At 38.8% G+C, this 16846-nt stretch overlaps 2 protein-coding genes across 21 annotated transcripts in view; one reads left to right on the top strand and one right to left on the bottom strand.

Moving 5' to 3' along the window:
- epb41l2 (erythrocyte membrane protein band 4.1 like 2) overlaps nucleotides 1-6661 on the bottom strand; it is a 46252-nt gene extending 39591 nt beyond the window's left edge. For 13 of the 17 annotated variants that reach the window (XM_058613284.1, XM_058613283.1, XM_058613278.1 and 10 more), the window contains exon 1: nucleotides 6506-6656. The gene's annotated coding sequence lies outside the window, so the exon portion shown is untranslated. Of the gene's footprint in view, nucleotides 1-6505 lie in introns of all 17 variants that reach the window. The other 4 variants (XM_058613276.1, XM_058613277.1, XR_009233654.1 and 1 more) reach the window with 3 other exon arrangements.
- A 159-nt stretch (nucleotides 6662-6820) lies between these two features.
- Nucleotides 6821-16846, top strand: part of itpkb (inositol-trisphosphate 3-kinase B) — a 33767-nt gene continuing 23741 nt past the window's right edge. For 2 of the 4 annotated variants that reach the window (XM_058613287.1, XM_058613286.1), the window contains exon 1: nucleotides 16236-16778. The gene's annotated coding sequence lies outside the window, so the exon portion shown is untranslated. Of the gene's footprint in view, nucleotides 6859-16234; nucleotides 16779-16846 lie in introns of those variants that run through there. The other 2 variants (XM_058613288.1, XM_058613290.1) reach the window with 2 other exon arrangements.

Consider the following 16846-nt stretch of genomic DNA (forward strand, 5'->3'; position numbering starts at 1 on the left):
CTACACACACGCTCTCACATCATTATCTGAAAAATGCTGCACTTGAGGAGGTCTTTGACATGAGCAGACAAGTTATTTAGGGACCCAATATCAGTTCATCCCAGACCACAGACCTCTAACCTCTGGCCAGAAAACAGGAAGTGTAGCACAGGGCATCTTCTCCCACCGCACAAGTAATTTTCCCATCCTTCCATCTTTTCATTGTAGTCACATGTGTCTAAGTATTTGTCTCTTTCATTACAAACCTGTCACTATAGAAACATCTGTTCCATCGTACTCTCTGAACAGCGTTGTTCCGAGTGATCATCAGGAAAAGTGATGATCACGAGTAGGTTTTATGTTGGCAGGACAACCAAGTAAACAGAGAAATGAAGTCTGGCCTCTTCTACTCACCGGCCTTTGTTTGACTAACCTCTGTAACTTAATAGGTTTTCTTATAAAAGGTTTTTTTTTATTCAGTCTTTGTGAAAGGCTCTCACATTTTTTTGGTCCACAATGTGGGAAGAAGAGCTTCGGACTCAGGGAAATCAATAATATGAAGCCTTGTGAGTGTATAACACATTTACAGTTGTATAAAAAAAAGGTCACCTTGGCTGTGTCCAAATTGTGAATTAATTGCTTTTTCAACGGCAGCGTACTTTATTAATCCCAAATAAAAATGAAGGTGGCGTCAAAATGTTCAAACAAAAAAATGGTGTACAGTAACACATTCACAACTTTTCATAATACTGATCTGTCAGAGTCTGAAATCTTACTAGTTTCCAAGTCCATTGCCAGCTAACCTTGCCATGTTATACAAGTAACATGTAGTACATAACATTGTGATTCAGAGGTGCATCTGGCCACGCTCTTTGACTGGTGTCCTGTCCCCAGAGTCCACTTAACTGCCCCATTAACATTAAACACACAGATACATAGAGGTCCTTAGTCTGAACATGCAGGCACACACCCATCTAAGTTTCATACAACAGGAAACAACTGTGACAAACTAAAAATGACAGGGGTGAAAACTAACGAGTATACATGAGTAAATACAGTGTTTTTATTTAATTCATCATAGTAATTATCCAGGATAAATCATTTTTGAGCTCCAGCTTATCATTCCCTGATCAGTGGGCAATACGAGCAAATGATGCTGCTCTGTCTGTCTGAATCTCCCTCTAACACACACACACACACACACACAAACAGAGTTCACTGGGTCCTTTACACACTGTCCAACATGCTTTACAAACTTCAGAGCCTCTGAAAAGCGCCTAATGAGAGCAAGCTCGCAAAGTTGTCAACCTTCTTGCCCCAGACACTCCTCTCACTTCCTTTTCCTCCCCTCTACTCCAATGTCTCTCTTCTCTTACATGTGATCCTTTTGGACTTTTTGGACAGACTGAATGACTGAACAAATTAGTCAACAATGGGTCAACACATAATGAATAATTTAAATGAATTGTTGTGTTAATAGATGGGTGGGTGAATCCATCAATCATGCGATGGAAGAATTGGTAACGCAATTAATATGCAACTTATAAAAAAGACAACATGGAAAATATGTATGCTGATTTTAAATGAACACTAATTTAAAAAAAAAAAAAAAGTTGAGGATATTTGACTGAACGTGACAATTAAAACAACTTTTGCAAGATAAAATTCTTTCCTTGTTGCCTTTTTCACAGCTTTTCTTGGTAAAACAGATTTTAAATTTTAAGATTTTATTCCTTTGTTGAGGCCAACCTAGATGCACCCTTTAAAAGATGAGGGCTCTGCCCTCTTCTCTTCAGCCTCTCTGTGAGAATGTGACCCTGTGCTGATTAATCTGTTTTTAACTATGTTTGGCCTCCTGCCAAAGCCACAGGCCCACTCGCTCTCCCTCTGGTTTTATTCCATCGCTTCTTTCAGAGCTGGACACTTGCTGGGGACCTGGGGTGAAAGCAGTTAGTGCCCTCTTTGAAGTAAAATGTTACCATTCTCCTCTAATAAATCCTCTCATTTAACAATAAGTCTCCATTCTTGGCACAACAATTAAAATGCACAGTCAAACTCCATTACATTTACCTCTGTTACACTTATTGGCTCAACACAACAAAGAGAACACTCAGTACATTTTCATGTAGAGTGTGTCCACCTGCTTCAGTGATTTTGACCAGTATCAGACCAGAGTATCACTAATGTAAACATGCTGACTTTAATCTTAATGATGACTATTTAGCCACCAACCGTCACACAAATCCTCAACATCTCTATCTTTTCACTCCACTCCCGTCCTTCCCTCACTCTGCCCTCTCAGAAATGAGCTCAGCGATGCATTTCAGTTTCCATTCATCCATCCTCTGATCTTCTGTGTGTGTGAATCTGAATGATGTGGTGCCCGTTGGCCTTAGGCAGACCTGAATGTGACAAGTTAATACACGGCAGTCACAGCTGATTATGGCACACCAGAATATGTCTACTTTGATAATTGTTGAGACTCTTTCAATGTCACTACAACAGAAGACATGAAAGCCACGGATTCAGCTTTAAGCAAGAAGCAAACACATGCATAGACTGGAACAAGACAAAGAAAACTCAATGAATTTGATTTGTGACTTTGTGCTTCAGACGGAGGATTGATTTTTGTTTTGTACTTTCTACTTTTCGAAAAACACGGTCACCACGAGTCATTTAACCTGCTGTGGAACAGTAGGGCTATCTGTGTGTGTCTGAGCTGATGTGACATGTTTGGGTCCTGTTGAACGCACAAGGTCGGGATGAAAACACACACACACACACACACACGCAGGGATGTTCCCATAGTCTTTCTGAATGATTAAGCAATATCTGTGTCGCTCTCATTCAGTCTCTCCTTCACTTGTACTCACTTCCTCTCCATTAATTTTAGTTTTTCCCCCCGTTCTTAACTATACAACACTCCAGATAAACTGTTAATTGTAATGTTTAGCATCTTAAACTTAGACAATGTTGTGTTTATGTTTCTCCAGTTTTAATTAACAGTGCTCTACAACACAAAGATCAAAGACTAGGTAGAGGTAACCAACTGTAACAACATGCAAAAACATACACTGAGGGATCCCTTATTAATGGATATGATGACAGCAATATTAAGGGGGAAAATCATGATCACATTCTAGCAAACCAAGACTTAGCTCCAGCTACATTTAATGAGCAGATTCTCCCACCAGAACAACCAATTAAGTCCTCTCATTAGTGGGTTTGACAGAGCTGCCACTGTTCCACACACCCCCAGGAGTCTGAGAATGAACATGATCAGCTATACACACACACACACAGGGGAGTCCTGACAGGAAAAGTGCACAACAGTGACATACTATACATGATTACTCCTGACTTTCACTCCAAGATTTCAAAACCATGAATCCCTCCTGCTAAACAAAACCATATACAGTAACAAAAATAATCAAATGCATATTATGTAGTCCATTTACTTGACAGGAAGACAATACAATAGCCCTTGTGAAGCATGTTCAATCGCTGCCAAGACTTCACAAGAAGTGTTAAATCCACACTGGTAACTTTTTTTTGGAGCATAATCCATACTGTTGTACTGCACTTCATTTTATTTTGTTGATGTTTAATTCACGTTAAAAAGGTACAGTGTGTAGGATTTAACAACATCTATTGTTTAAGTTGCATCCTGCAGCTTAATAACTCTCACATATGCCATTTTGTGTCTAATCTTTTCACCTAAATTTTACAAATTTGACCTTTAAAGCAGCATTATCTACATGTTTCAATAATTTCTTACTCTGACGATTTGTCACAGTCTGTGGTCAACATATGGAAGGTCAACATACAACAAACACACACAGGAAACGTCTACGTAGACCACACAGGAAAGTGTGCTGTACGCTGGCCATGTGTGATACACACCCTATGCCAATAATCCTTGCAAACAATAAAAATGATAAGGAAAGGAAAATCAATGCTAATATAACATTGCACCACCATTGCACATGACACTGTGTCTGCCCTCGTTACCTTCTCATAATGGAGAAAAGACAGGAAGGCCTGCAGAGGCACCAAATCTAAGCTACACTGATTAATGTGACTGAGCACTGGGCCACACAGACACATAATTATAGGACGATTTATAAGAGCGCGGTCAATAAATACATGCTGACATAATTGCATGGTGAGGTACTGTAATATTATTCTGCCTGTGTCAGTGACAGTAAAGCAGCAGATTTTAAGAGGCACCTTTAATAATGTACTTCAGGGAGCCCGGTTTGATTTATCAAAGAGAGACAAATCTACAAGTAACAAACTGGCTGACTGTGTCAACATTGATTCGATGCATTAATCAATATGTTTTTCAATTCCCACTGACTGTGCACATGTCAGCACACTCTCAGCTCAGTCCAGAGTGGCTGGTTAGTTTGCTGACCTGTCTGCCTATCTGTCTGTGAAATACACAATGCCTTGCCTTCTGTCAAAGTATGACCTTCTATGAGTTGATCTGGGAAACACACACATGTCAAGGACTGCATGTGCATACAGTCATGTCAGCAGACAAGTGGCATTGAAAGGTTCATGAGAAAGTATGATATTTGAACAGGCAATATACGGTCAAATCAGCAGCAAGTCAAATGATCATGTGTGCTGCTCATAAAGTGAAAATTATCATCTGGTTCTAATTGAAATATTAAGTTGTTGCTTAATAGAGCGTTTTGTGTGTGGTGGTCAAACTCAGAGCACGTTTACCACATCATCTCTGACAGTCAGTGGTTGATAAGAGTGATGACCTCATTGTTTAAGAGCAAACTCCGTTCTCCCTTTATTTGAGTGAGTGTCGCGTTATCTCAGCCCATGTTTTACTTTATCACACCACAATAACAGAGTAAATCATTTAAATTCATGATGTGTACATTAGAATTCTTACTAGACAATTGAATTCAGAAACAATTAATGAACAGTGTCCAGGCCCAACCAATGTAGAAAAGTTTTTTTGGGGCGGGCGTGACTTTTATGTATGGTTTAAGAATGATGATTTAAAAAAAGAAAATTATGAGACTGCTTCAGTATGTGTGTATGTGGATTTAAATGCATGCACAGTATGCATTTGTGTATTTTTTCCATATAAGTGTGCATTACTTTATTTATTTATTTATTTGTTTTATAGCATATATTAGGGATGAGCCAATCAAATTTTACAGCCGATACAATCCAAAAGTCCTATATATCTACTATATATCATTTACAATGCACAGAAAATGTAAATCAGCAAACAAAAGTTTTTAGGTGAGTCATGCTGTGGGCTTTTTATTTTCACACAGCTGGAGAATCATGTCTTTGAAGTAGGTTGAAATGGCACAAATGTGTCATTCTCTGAATGCTCTGAATGCTGGTCATTGTTTAAAAGGTCGAAAATGACTGTATTGGTCTGATATCTGTATCGGTACATGCTCTACTTTGTGATATCGGTATCTGCTGGGAAAAAGTGGTATGTGCCATCCCTAGCATATATGATATGTTAATTAGTTTTTTCATGCTGTTCATGTTAACAACTTTCCAAAAAATGATAAATAGCATTTCAAAGTTTCATACGTTGCTTCATTAGACAGATAGAATTGTATTGATTGGGACTTTTTTTGAGTTAAAGCAGCATAATATAAGACACACTGAAGAATGTATAAATATAAGAATATATATCAGAATAGTATTAAATTAAAGTACAATACTCCATACATATAGAAAGGGAGGTTAAAAGGAGATCAAATAATACAACTTGAAAGAATGTACAAGGACATACTCTACAGGTAAATAAGGCTCTGGATGAAAAACTGTAAAAGGCAGTAAACAGCGTGTTCTCGTTCTGCTACTCATACAGCGGGAGGTTAAGGTAATGAACACAAACGCACCTCAACAGCAGATAAAACACTTTAAATCCAACATTGTTGTGCTTGTTCTCAGCACCGTGATGCGTTCAAACACCCACGAAACCGCTGCTAGTTTACTTTGGCAATGAATTGTCCCGCAGAGACAACGAAAAAACGGAGACGGATGTTTGAACAGCGTGACGACTGCATTAGCATGGCTGGAACAAACTACCGTTAATGTGACTAACGTGACAGCACAATTCACCTACAACGGGAAATACGACCACGACCAACAGCGTAAAACTGCGGACTACTCATTTATAAAACCACGCGTGTTTCAACACAAGCTAGCCCTTCCCACGCTGAAAATATCCACGTAAAACACACCCGCGTGGGATACAGTGGGATATGAGAGGAGTTGAGGTGATGATGATGATAATATGGGAGAAGATAGGCGCCATGAAAGAAAGGTAAGGGGGGAGTAACGGGGATTTCACCCGGAAAGCTCTACGTTAGATTATCCGTTTCAGGTGTCGTTACGGTTTTTAGGTGCAGGTTTACCACCCACCGCTAAAAAAAACCACACTGCATTTGACGCTAAATATCGAAAGCGTTGAAGCAGCGGCAATCGCTGATGTATAAATCACGTGATTTAAAACGGGGAGAATTCTAATTACCTGTTGCAATTCCCAGCGATGCGTATTAGAGGAACTTTTCCAATCTGTGTCCACTTGCTGTGTTCCCCTCCAAAAATAATAATGTTCGCCTCACTGTTTCAGCCTCCAAAATCCACAGCTTCTGTCCTCACACACAGACAATCTGGCCAGTAGGTTCAAAGCAGACGTGTCCATCATCCTTAAGACCCGCCCATACAGTGAAAAAACATCTTTTTGGCGCCTCTCATTGGCTCATAAGGATTACTGTATTAGATGCTAACATCTGATTGGTCAACAGGACTGTCCATTCGTGTTGGAGGGATTTTTGACGCAGACGTAGAAGTGGTGGCGTGGCGGAGCAGCTCCCTCTAGAGGTTAGATTGTGTTACTGCAAAATGTTGACGCTTGTTCATTTGTCATCTGGTTTATGCTGGCCAGAATTTTTTCGGACGAGGATTGGATGAATATTACATCATCTTAATTTCTTTTCTTTTTTTTTGTCGACATTATTGGAATTATTCTTATTTTGCACATCTGCTCTGTACTGCAACTGCTGAACAAATTTCCAGAGATATGTTAATATTGTGTATATTTCTACTTTTATGTATATACATTTAAGTTTTAATTATAAATTGTGTGTTCATTATTGTACAGTTATTGCGTTTCCTAATTTAATCTTCCTTTATTTAAATTTGTTGATCCATTTGCCTCTTGTTATTGGGGTTGGTATGCACCAAAAACACCATACTGTAGCTTCTTGGCAATAAAACTGATTCTGATTCAGACAATGGTTTCATCTTACACTCACTTTAATATATTGTGCCATATAATTGTGCCCAGTATTTGAGATATGCTGTTTATGGCCAGTTATCAACAGTGAGCAGTTGATGAGGCAATCTTTTTGTAACTGCTCTCCAAGTCACTGAGTTGGGATGATGATGATGAAGAAGAAATAAGGAATAAGAAGGCAGTGATGCAAAATTAGAGATGCCAACTGTCTTAATACAACAGCAAGTCACAGAATTAATGGATTTAACTGACTGTGCACAGATTAAACCTCTGATTTTGATCTCTATTTTTCATATATGGATTTACTATAGGTATGTCTTGAAGCCTTATGGAATCAGAAGACAGTCCCGTTTCACATTAACTGTACATGGACTGTTTTAGAGTTTGAGACAGTTTGTGTTGTTATTTGTTAAAAGTTAAGTGGAGAAATATGTGTTGAAGTCACACATACAATCTTTGATAATGATGGACACATTCATTGATTATGTCAATTACTTCGCCTGCACTCAGTTATTCTTCACTCTCAAACACACACACACACACCTCTTACATATATAACCACATCCAGATTACAGAAGCCTAAGTAATTGGCTTATAGTGTGAGGCAGTGTGGAGATTTGACATCCACCGAGGGGGAGGAGCAAACAGCATTAATGTGACGTAAAGCAACAAACAACTGTGGATACGTTTTTACGATTGGAATATAAATACTATGTGACATAAATTGACAACAGAGAGGTATTTAAAAAAGGTATTTTAATAGTAAACTGAAGAGAGTGACAGTCAATCATCACATTCTGCATCTAGGTGGTTCTATAGTAAGTGAAGGGTGTGTTTCAGTGGACTCACCAGAAACAGGAGCAGTATGGATCCAGCAGAGGAGCAGGTCACAGCAGGAGCACGCACACAAACACAAGAGAAATAGAGGGGCATGAGAACAGGAGCATTGCTCTGAACCCTGGGTCCTATTTCACATCACAGCAAACATCAGATACAGCAGCATACACGAGAGTGAGATGCAGTTGAAATTGGGGATTATTATCTCATTTAATTCAATAAATATATTTGATTTTTACAGATTTGTACCACTTTTAGGATGGAGAAAAAGTCAGTATTCATCTAATCTGCTGATTAGTTAAAGTGACACAGCTGATTCCTGTTCACAGACTTGATGAAACAAACAACACGCAGGGATATGGCAGCAAACATCTGTGTATTATTCTTATTGTCTCTCTTTCTACATGTTATCATAGCGAAGGGAAACCAAGCCACGTCAGCTCATTTAATCACACAAATCCTGCAAAACAGAGCTAACTAAGTGAATTAAAGCCACCTTCCCCTCGACCTTTAGCAGCCTCAGTCGGTACCACAATAATAACAATACATGCTGTGTAAGGGAGGACATATCCCTGGAGCTCTTCAAAAAAAAGCAAAAGACATGAATTCAACAAGTGAACTGGTTTCACTGTGGCTCTGTGATGGATCATTTTACTCTCAATTAATTGAGCTTTACAATAAGTAAAGTAACTGTAATAAAGACAAACTTAACAGGGCTCTGTTAATAGTAACTCCTCCATAATCCATAATCTCTAATACAAACCAAGTAAAAAAACATGTACCTGATTATAAAAGTCAGCTTGTCCTGATCTATTTCTCTTTGCTCTCTTCTGTGCTACATCTCTCCTCTATGCATTTGCTCGTCCCAGTGATCACTTTTGCCTTTATCGTGACTTCAGACCAGCGTCCTCTCTGTAAACCAACACACCGCACTTGAGTCGAGAATCCGACCGAATCTCCCAGAAACCGTGTCCTGCAGCCAAAGAGCTACAGCAGGTTAGCTGTTCAGTTCCCCATCCAGGGCACAAGATCAAGCCAGTGCAGATTCTCTGGAGGATTAGCAGCGAGTCCTTCTGACAGGAATTACCCTGACATAACCATCTGGACAGCAAAACACTGTTCATTAGCCATCCTTCAACCCTCAAACCTTGTATCCTTGTGTACAGATTGTAAAGGATGTCCAAACTACACCTTGTAGATTAATCTTACATATTAAATGTACATTTCCTCTGCCACTGAACATGGTGGAATTTGCTTGTCATGAGCTTCAGTCTTTGGTCAGGAGTCAGGACAGACTGGACACTACAGTAACTTAATATAATGAGATGGCTCTGCCCAGCCATGCAGAGAACAATAGAGAGAACAGATCAGAGATCAGGCGAGAAAAGAAACTCTGCTCCACAACAAAATTGTGTTGTGTTGACAAAACCTTTGCTGTGTTGCATTTTAAAGAATCAGAATCAGTTGTGTTGAAACTGTGTGGTCATACAGTTGCTCCATACCAGATTAAGAGACATACAGTTACAAAAAGGAAAGTACCATATATTACAAAAATAGAAGTCATTATATATACATATAATATATGAAAAGCAAGTCAAATCAAATAAAATACCCCTTATGAATATATACAGATGTATGCAGAATATGTACCAAATAAAACATTATCAATATGATAAATAAGAACAGAATGTACAGAATAAAACTGCAGTTGGCTACATTTGTATATTTTATTCAGTTTTGGTGACGATTTATTCATTTTAAGTTAAACATGCTTTTTTATTCTTAAGTTAAAGTTTAAAAACCGTTATTGGATTTTTATCATTAGCAATTTACAATCATTCTGACATTTATGGTTGATGTGGTCAAAAATGACAGCAGGCTCACAATATTATATTGTATATATTATATTATATGCTGTACATTGTGTTACAGGACAGCATATCATTATCAAATTCACCACATACCCCAGTATTTATTATACTAACATACTATGTTTGTGGTGAGCAATGAAGTCCAACGTTTGTGCTGCTCATTCATTGTATTTAGCAGTGAGATTGAAAAATATTCCCACATTCTGCATACAGTCAATTCAAAAAAACAAAAAGAACACTAATATTATTATCACGAATAATAACACACACATCAAACTGCAATTTACCTGACGAGTGGGTGACAACCAGCTGGAACACGCTGATTCACTCAACTGAGCACTTTCCTTTGTCGCTCTCTCGTGTCTTGTCTCATGTCAAACAAAACCAATGCAATCGACAAATACACAAAGCTCCTGTTTTCTATCTGTTTGTTTTATATCACGTTAACCACAAGCTATCCGGCCTCTTCTCTACACTCCTTAGTGTGTTGTAACTCTACACGGCAGCATCAGGTGTCAGGGGAGGAGGAGGAGGAAAGAGGCAGAGATGGAAGTTTTTAACCTGGCAGATTTATTTATAGAGCATTTTTACATACACACAAAGGTAGATTCAAGGTGCAGTACAGGAGCATTTCAAAACATGTTTTAAAACAACACAGAGACGGAACTGCAAGACAAAAATGACAACCCCATAACACGTTGATAAAAAGAGTTTTTTGTATGAATTTTTTTTGTATGAATAAAATATGATCAAAAGGAAGGTACATAAAAAAGAAAAGTTGGAATAATTTATTTTAAAATACTGTTAAATAATACAAATAGTGTATATTTAAAAACACAAAAGTAAAATATATTGTGAGAAGAAGACAAGAAATAGAGAGAGGCATCATTATCTTAGCACTGATAGGATAATAATATGTTGTTTTGTGTGTGTGTGTGTGAGAGAGAGAGAGAACTGTATCTTAAACAGGTAACTACATGTGTGGCACCTCTCATCCACTCATACCCACAAATTATGAACTGGCATGCTGAATAGTTTTGTGTTGTGATGTTGTGAACTTTAACATGCCAAATATGTCAGGATGTCTGTTAGAATTAGCGAGAAACGTGATGCACTTGTGTCTCAGAAAGAGACCTTTGCAGTAAAAACAGAGTGTGGAATGAACACACTCTCCGCCAGCAGCCATTTTGACATGTTTTGGTAGGAAAAGCACAAGTGTGACTGATCACATTAACAGTGGCTCTGTTCATTTTGACAAGTGCAACATGCACCCTGCAACCTGTGTTGTAATGTATCTAAGTACAAATACTTTGTTACTGCACTTAAGTACAAAATTCACATATCTACTTTGTAATCTTTACTTTGTTATTTATATTTCTAGCAACTTTTACTCATACTAATTTTGATGAGCTGCCATTCACCCACTCACACATCTTTCACACCCATTCACACACTGCAACATGGCGTTAAATGTCTTGCTCAAGGACACATATAGACTAGCAGAGCCAAGAATTGAACCCACAACCTTCCAACTTGCCCTATCCCTGAGCTACCATGGCTCAATCCTAACTCCTTACCTCTTTAGCTTCCTCATGAGAGAGAGCTGGAGCCAAAGGCAGGTAATCCCTGGACGGGACTCTCACATTCACACCTTGAGTGTCCAGCTAAGGAAACCAGAGTACCTTGAGAAAACACACACACACACACACACACGCACACACAACCCCAAGGGGGCGGACCTTGCAAATCCATGCAGAAAGGCCCTTGGTCAGACCAAGTTGTGAACCCAGGTCTTTTTGCTTCAAGGCAACCAAAGTAGCCACTACTCCACCATGTGGTCCCTTGCTGGCTTTTTAGGTTGGAAAATGTTTTGTGTATTACTTTGACACAATATCTGAAGTGAATCACTAAATAAACTCAACATACTTATTGTGTGTCCTAGTAGTCCATGTACTTGTGTCCTGTGTTACTGTATGGGTTAAATGAGTGGTAAGTGACACTAAAAGTATTGCATTTACTATAAAAACTAATTTAAAATCATCAAACCCCAATCCAGTGTTGCAGAACATTAGTGTTGACATTACATTTCATCCACAACATAGAGAGACCACTAGAGGGCAGCAGCTCCTCGGTGTATCACAAGAGTCTCACTACAGCTTCACTTTAGCCAGTAGTGAATAATAAAAAACAGTTCAATCTCGCAGATATAGTGATGTGCGTGTGGTTATCCCAGAATAAAGCACTGAAGGAGCCCTGCTCTCCTCACATGTTAGACCATGCAGTCATTCTTTCTCACCCTACTCAAAGTCAAACAGCCACGCTGATGTCTTCCTGGAAACAATGTGAAGAATTTTGTGTTTTTCAAACCAAAAGAGCAGAGAGGAAAATTCACTCCAGCTTAATACAGTGGCTGATTGTGAAGAAACAGTGTCTCGCGTCCTGACAAATGTCGTAAGAGACAGCCGTTGTGAAATTAAATCATAAAAATGGTGAAACTAATTGTACAATGTCCATTTCTGTGCTTCAATATTGCTTCAAAATAGCTCACTTTTGGATAAGTATGACATCCCTCTAGTGGTGGCATTACATATTGCAAACAACTGAAAGCCCCTCCCTCTCAAATAAGGTTGTTGCAGGTGTTCTTTCTTCAGGTATAAAAACATGAGAGGCCTGAGTGTTTGGTTTGTCAGGTGTGGGCTTGATGCAAACATGGCACAGGACCCACTCCTTATGTAAACATGATTAAAAAAAATAAATCACGATAGTTCTTAGTTTCAGCTGTTAAATATAACAAATGAATACATAATTATAGATATTGTACCGCTGATACAGCTGACTCCGGACCTTTCACTTTCATGTTGCCAACATTACTGCATAGTATTCCAGTAAACAACATTCTAACTGGTATTTTTTTTAACATTTCCTTAATTTAGAACCTCATTTTGTTCACAAAACATCAGTTTGTCTTCAAATATATTCCTTTATTTATCCTTTACTATGATCGGATTATATCCCAAAGGCAGCTTACCAACCCATGTGGATGTACATTCATAGATATGATTACAAACTTTGTTTTATTTCAGTACATGAAAACATTTGCATTATGTTTATAACGCATCATGTAAGAAATTCACGACGCAGCCGTCAGATTTTCCCAGTGGCCACCTGTCGCCCAGACTCTGCCCCCACACATCACAGACAAACTTGACACGTGTGTTTTCCTGACTCAGAGACAGTGGAAAGAACTGTATCTTCTTTTATCCTCCTGGTCTCTATGGTGACAAGCAAATCCCTCTCGGAGACTGAAGTTTTAACGTCTGCTGTGTTCTTGCTGGGAGGTCACTGTTTTTCCTTCTCCTTTCCGCCATCAACATCTGCACTTCAATCTTCAAGACAATCAGGGTATTCATCATCTGAGTTTAATACCCATCCATGTCTGTAAAACAAGCTGATCAATCTCCTCTCTTTCTTTTCCAACTCCTTCCTCTCTGTGATTGCAAAAACAGGTCCATCTGCCTTTTTCTGTTTTCACTCTGCTCCCTCAAGACCATCTGACCCTGATTTACTGTAGGTGACATCCTTGAATCAGCATTGGTTTTAAACCAAGGCTATTCAAAGGCAACTGTTTTTTTCCCATTTGGTTTTGAGGTGTATACACATGGCAAACTAATCAACCTGTTATTTCAAAAGTTACAGTTTTATTTTTATCTGGAACAAAGTTGGAAAAAAGATTCAGCCCACAATTTACAGATGCTTTCACAGTCCATATGTTCAATGTCTGTGAATGGAAGGTTCTTTTTTTATTTATTACAAAATTCAGTCAAATAAATAACATCCAAACCAAGAGTAAGCAATTATTTACTGATATGAATGATTATATTTACTCAAACAAAACTACAAAACATACCATATTCACAATGTAAGCATAGGAATGATTTAAATATTATAGGTATTATAAGCCATTGAGACAAGATGAGACATCATGACTGGGTTAAATGGTTTTAATCTTTTAATTTCAGTCCCATTCTTTCCGACTGAAGACTCTTCTGTTCATAGTTTTTTGAGGGTTTTTTTTCCACCTGCACAGACAGAGTGGTTAACAGAACAATGGACGAGTGGATGAATGAATGAATGGAGCATTGTTTGTCATTAAAGTCATTAAAGAGTTTGCGACATCACCCAATGTTCAGTGGAGACATAGTTTGAACTAAGAGAACACCTGTGTGAGGTTTCCCTTTCAAGTTCATCCAAATCACTTGGCACACAGTCAACCTAAAGTCATCATCATGGGCTCGCTGGAATTTCCCCTCTGTGACACGTTGACAATTTCCGAGGGTTAATTACGGCAAATTAGTTGTCGTATGTGTGCGTGTCGGTGGTGTGCAAGCTATTAACAAAAACCAAGCCCATGAACAATGTGCAAGTAATTAAAATGATTAATTAAAATTAAAAGTTCCATGTTTTAAATGAAATGATGTACATTTTAATTCACTTAATCTTAATTGCACTAGTGTAGTAACTGAATGTATTTCACCTGTAAAATGGAACACGTAACTACATTTGTAAAAACTAATAACGATTAAATATTATACTCTGAAAAAGTAGTTTCATCACGAGTACTGTGTACGCTTCCGTGCTAACTTTAATGTGTAATAAAATAAATTACACATTGGGCGGAGTCACTTAAGTAAATAATGATGTACTCCTCCTGCCAATATAACTGTGCTCCATCGTCAATAATGCAAATTTGTTCTAGTTCTTTTTTCATTAAAACCGCCTCAGTCGAGGTTCTATGTCCTCTCTGTTTCAGCTTTATGCATCTTTCACTTAAAACAACAACAAACAACTGAAGTATGGGCTTACATAGGCCAGTACTGTCCTAACGTAGCAGACGAAATCAAGACAGACAGATTAACTTTGCGTTATAATCCGAACTCTGAGATAAATAAATAACACACATTCTTTATATTGAATTGCATTATTTGTGATTAAAATAATGAAATAATATTTAAAATAAAGGTTTTTGGACCCAGGCTTTCAGCTCCCCAGTAAAGGATGAATGGTTGGATGTAACTTTTAAACATAAACAAATGGCTAAGCCCAAATCTTCTTGACTCCGCCCACCCCTGCTCTGCCACTGTATACACCCAAACGCTCCCTCAGTCAGATCTGATAGTATTGCGTGACAGAGCAGTTTTTTCGGGGCCTGTCCTCACGGAAACAGGTGTAGCTGAATATGCCTATGTTTTCTTGTTTTTTGTTTTTAATCATATTGGCGTTTCGTCCACATGGAAACAAGAAACAGTCATTTTTGATGTGTAGACAGCAAATACGCTACTTTAGAAAAAAAGGAAATCGTCTCTTGTTTGTGGAGATTGTTTGGCAGTGTTGACAAGTATATAAAGTAGGCCTGAAAAGACGTTAGATATCACAAGAACACGTCCTGTCCTCAGCGTCTTCAGACACGGCGGAGTGAAATAGAAAATAGAGTAGAAAACAAAATATATTTCCACTAGACACTATTTTTACTTGAATGAACAGATGAGTGATTGTTCTGCACACAGTCAGCTGTACTGCACAACTACAGCTCATTCTTGTCTGTGACTCTGTGTCTGTGTGGTTTCTCACTGTGTCTACAAGCAGACTGGCAGTAAATACAGCGAGATGAAGTTTACTCGCGTGGCTTTCCTTCTCGGAAAGTAGTTAGAAAGTTGCAACTTTGTTGCTAACGAAAAAAAACGTACTTTAACTCAAGCATTCCTTTAAGGTAATTCCCAAAAGTTACGGACTGCAGCTTTAAAGTAAATCGTGATGTACTGTTTTTCCCCCCTAAACACATTTATGTTGCCTTCTGTTCTTCCGGCAAAGCAGTACAATACGTTTCAAATACGTTTCTGTATCACTGTAAACTAAATAGTAGAATAAACAAAGGGTGCTTTAATAAAGAATAACAACTTAAACCAAAACATAACACACACACACACACACACACACACACTCGAATACAATAGTCTATTTAGAGAACATCAATAGACGGACACAAATATGTGTGTAGCGGACACACAATCGTTCTGTAACTCTTTGTGCTTTCATTTTTTAATTAAGTCCGCGCACGCGCTCGTGCACGTCATGTTTATCAGTGGCTGCACGTGCGTGAGGCACAGTGAGAGAGAGAGAGAGAGAGAGTGAGCGAGAGAGAGAGAGAGAGAGAGAGAGAGAGAGAGAGAATGCCTGGTCGCTTCCGGCTTCAGACCAACGCTTTTTACTACGAGCAGCAACAGCAGCAGCGGCAGAGACACAGAGAAAGAGGGAGAGAGACACACACACGCGTGACAACACAAAACTGTGGTAAAAGTATTTCTTTCTTCTGAGGACAGAGAGTGACAGGAATTCACTGTTTAACGCGGAAGCCTTTAAAGTTTCGAGACACTAGAAAGAAAGAAAGGGACAAGCTGCTCGTGGAGGAGACAGAGAGACAGACAGAGAGAGACATTTTGAATCTTCTGTGGAGGAGTTTTCTTGTGCGCGTGTGGGAAAATGTGAAGAAGGAGCCGCAGTCACGTCGAACAAGTTTGTCAATGTAGGACAAAAACGATGAGGAGAGTGTGAGTTGTCCACGCAGACAAACCTGCGTGTATTTGTGTTAGTGTTGAGCTCGGGAGTGTGAGACACAGCAGTGAGAAATCATCCACGGCGTCTTGTTGTTGCTGCTGCTGCTGCTGCTGTCTGGTGTGTGACACTCACATCACTCAGTGCCGTGAATGGAAATTGTCCCACGGAAGCCTCGGAGGACTGAGGTAAGATAAAGCAGCTCGTGCTGTCATATCTTAGATGAAGTTTATTACACTTTTATAACGCACCTCTG

The sequence above is a fragment of the Solea solea genome, chromosome 17, assembly GCF_958295425.1.
Source record: "Solea solea chromosome 17, fSolSol10.1, whole genome shotgun sequence".
NCBI lineage: Eukaryota > Metazoa > Chordata > Actinopteri > Pleuronectiformes > Soleidae > Solea > Solea solea.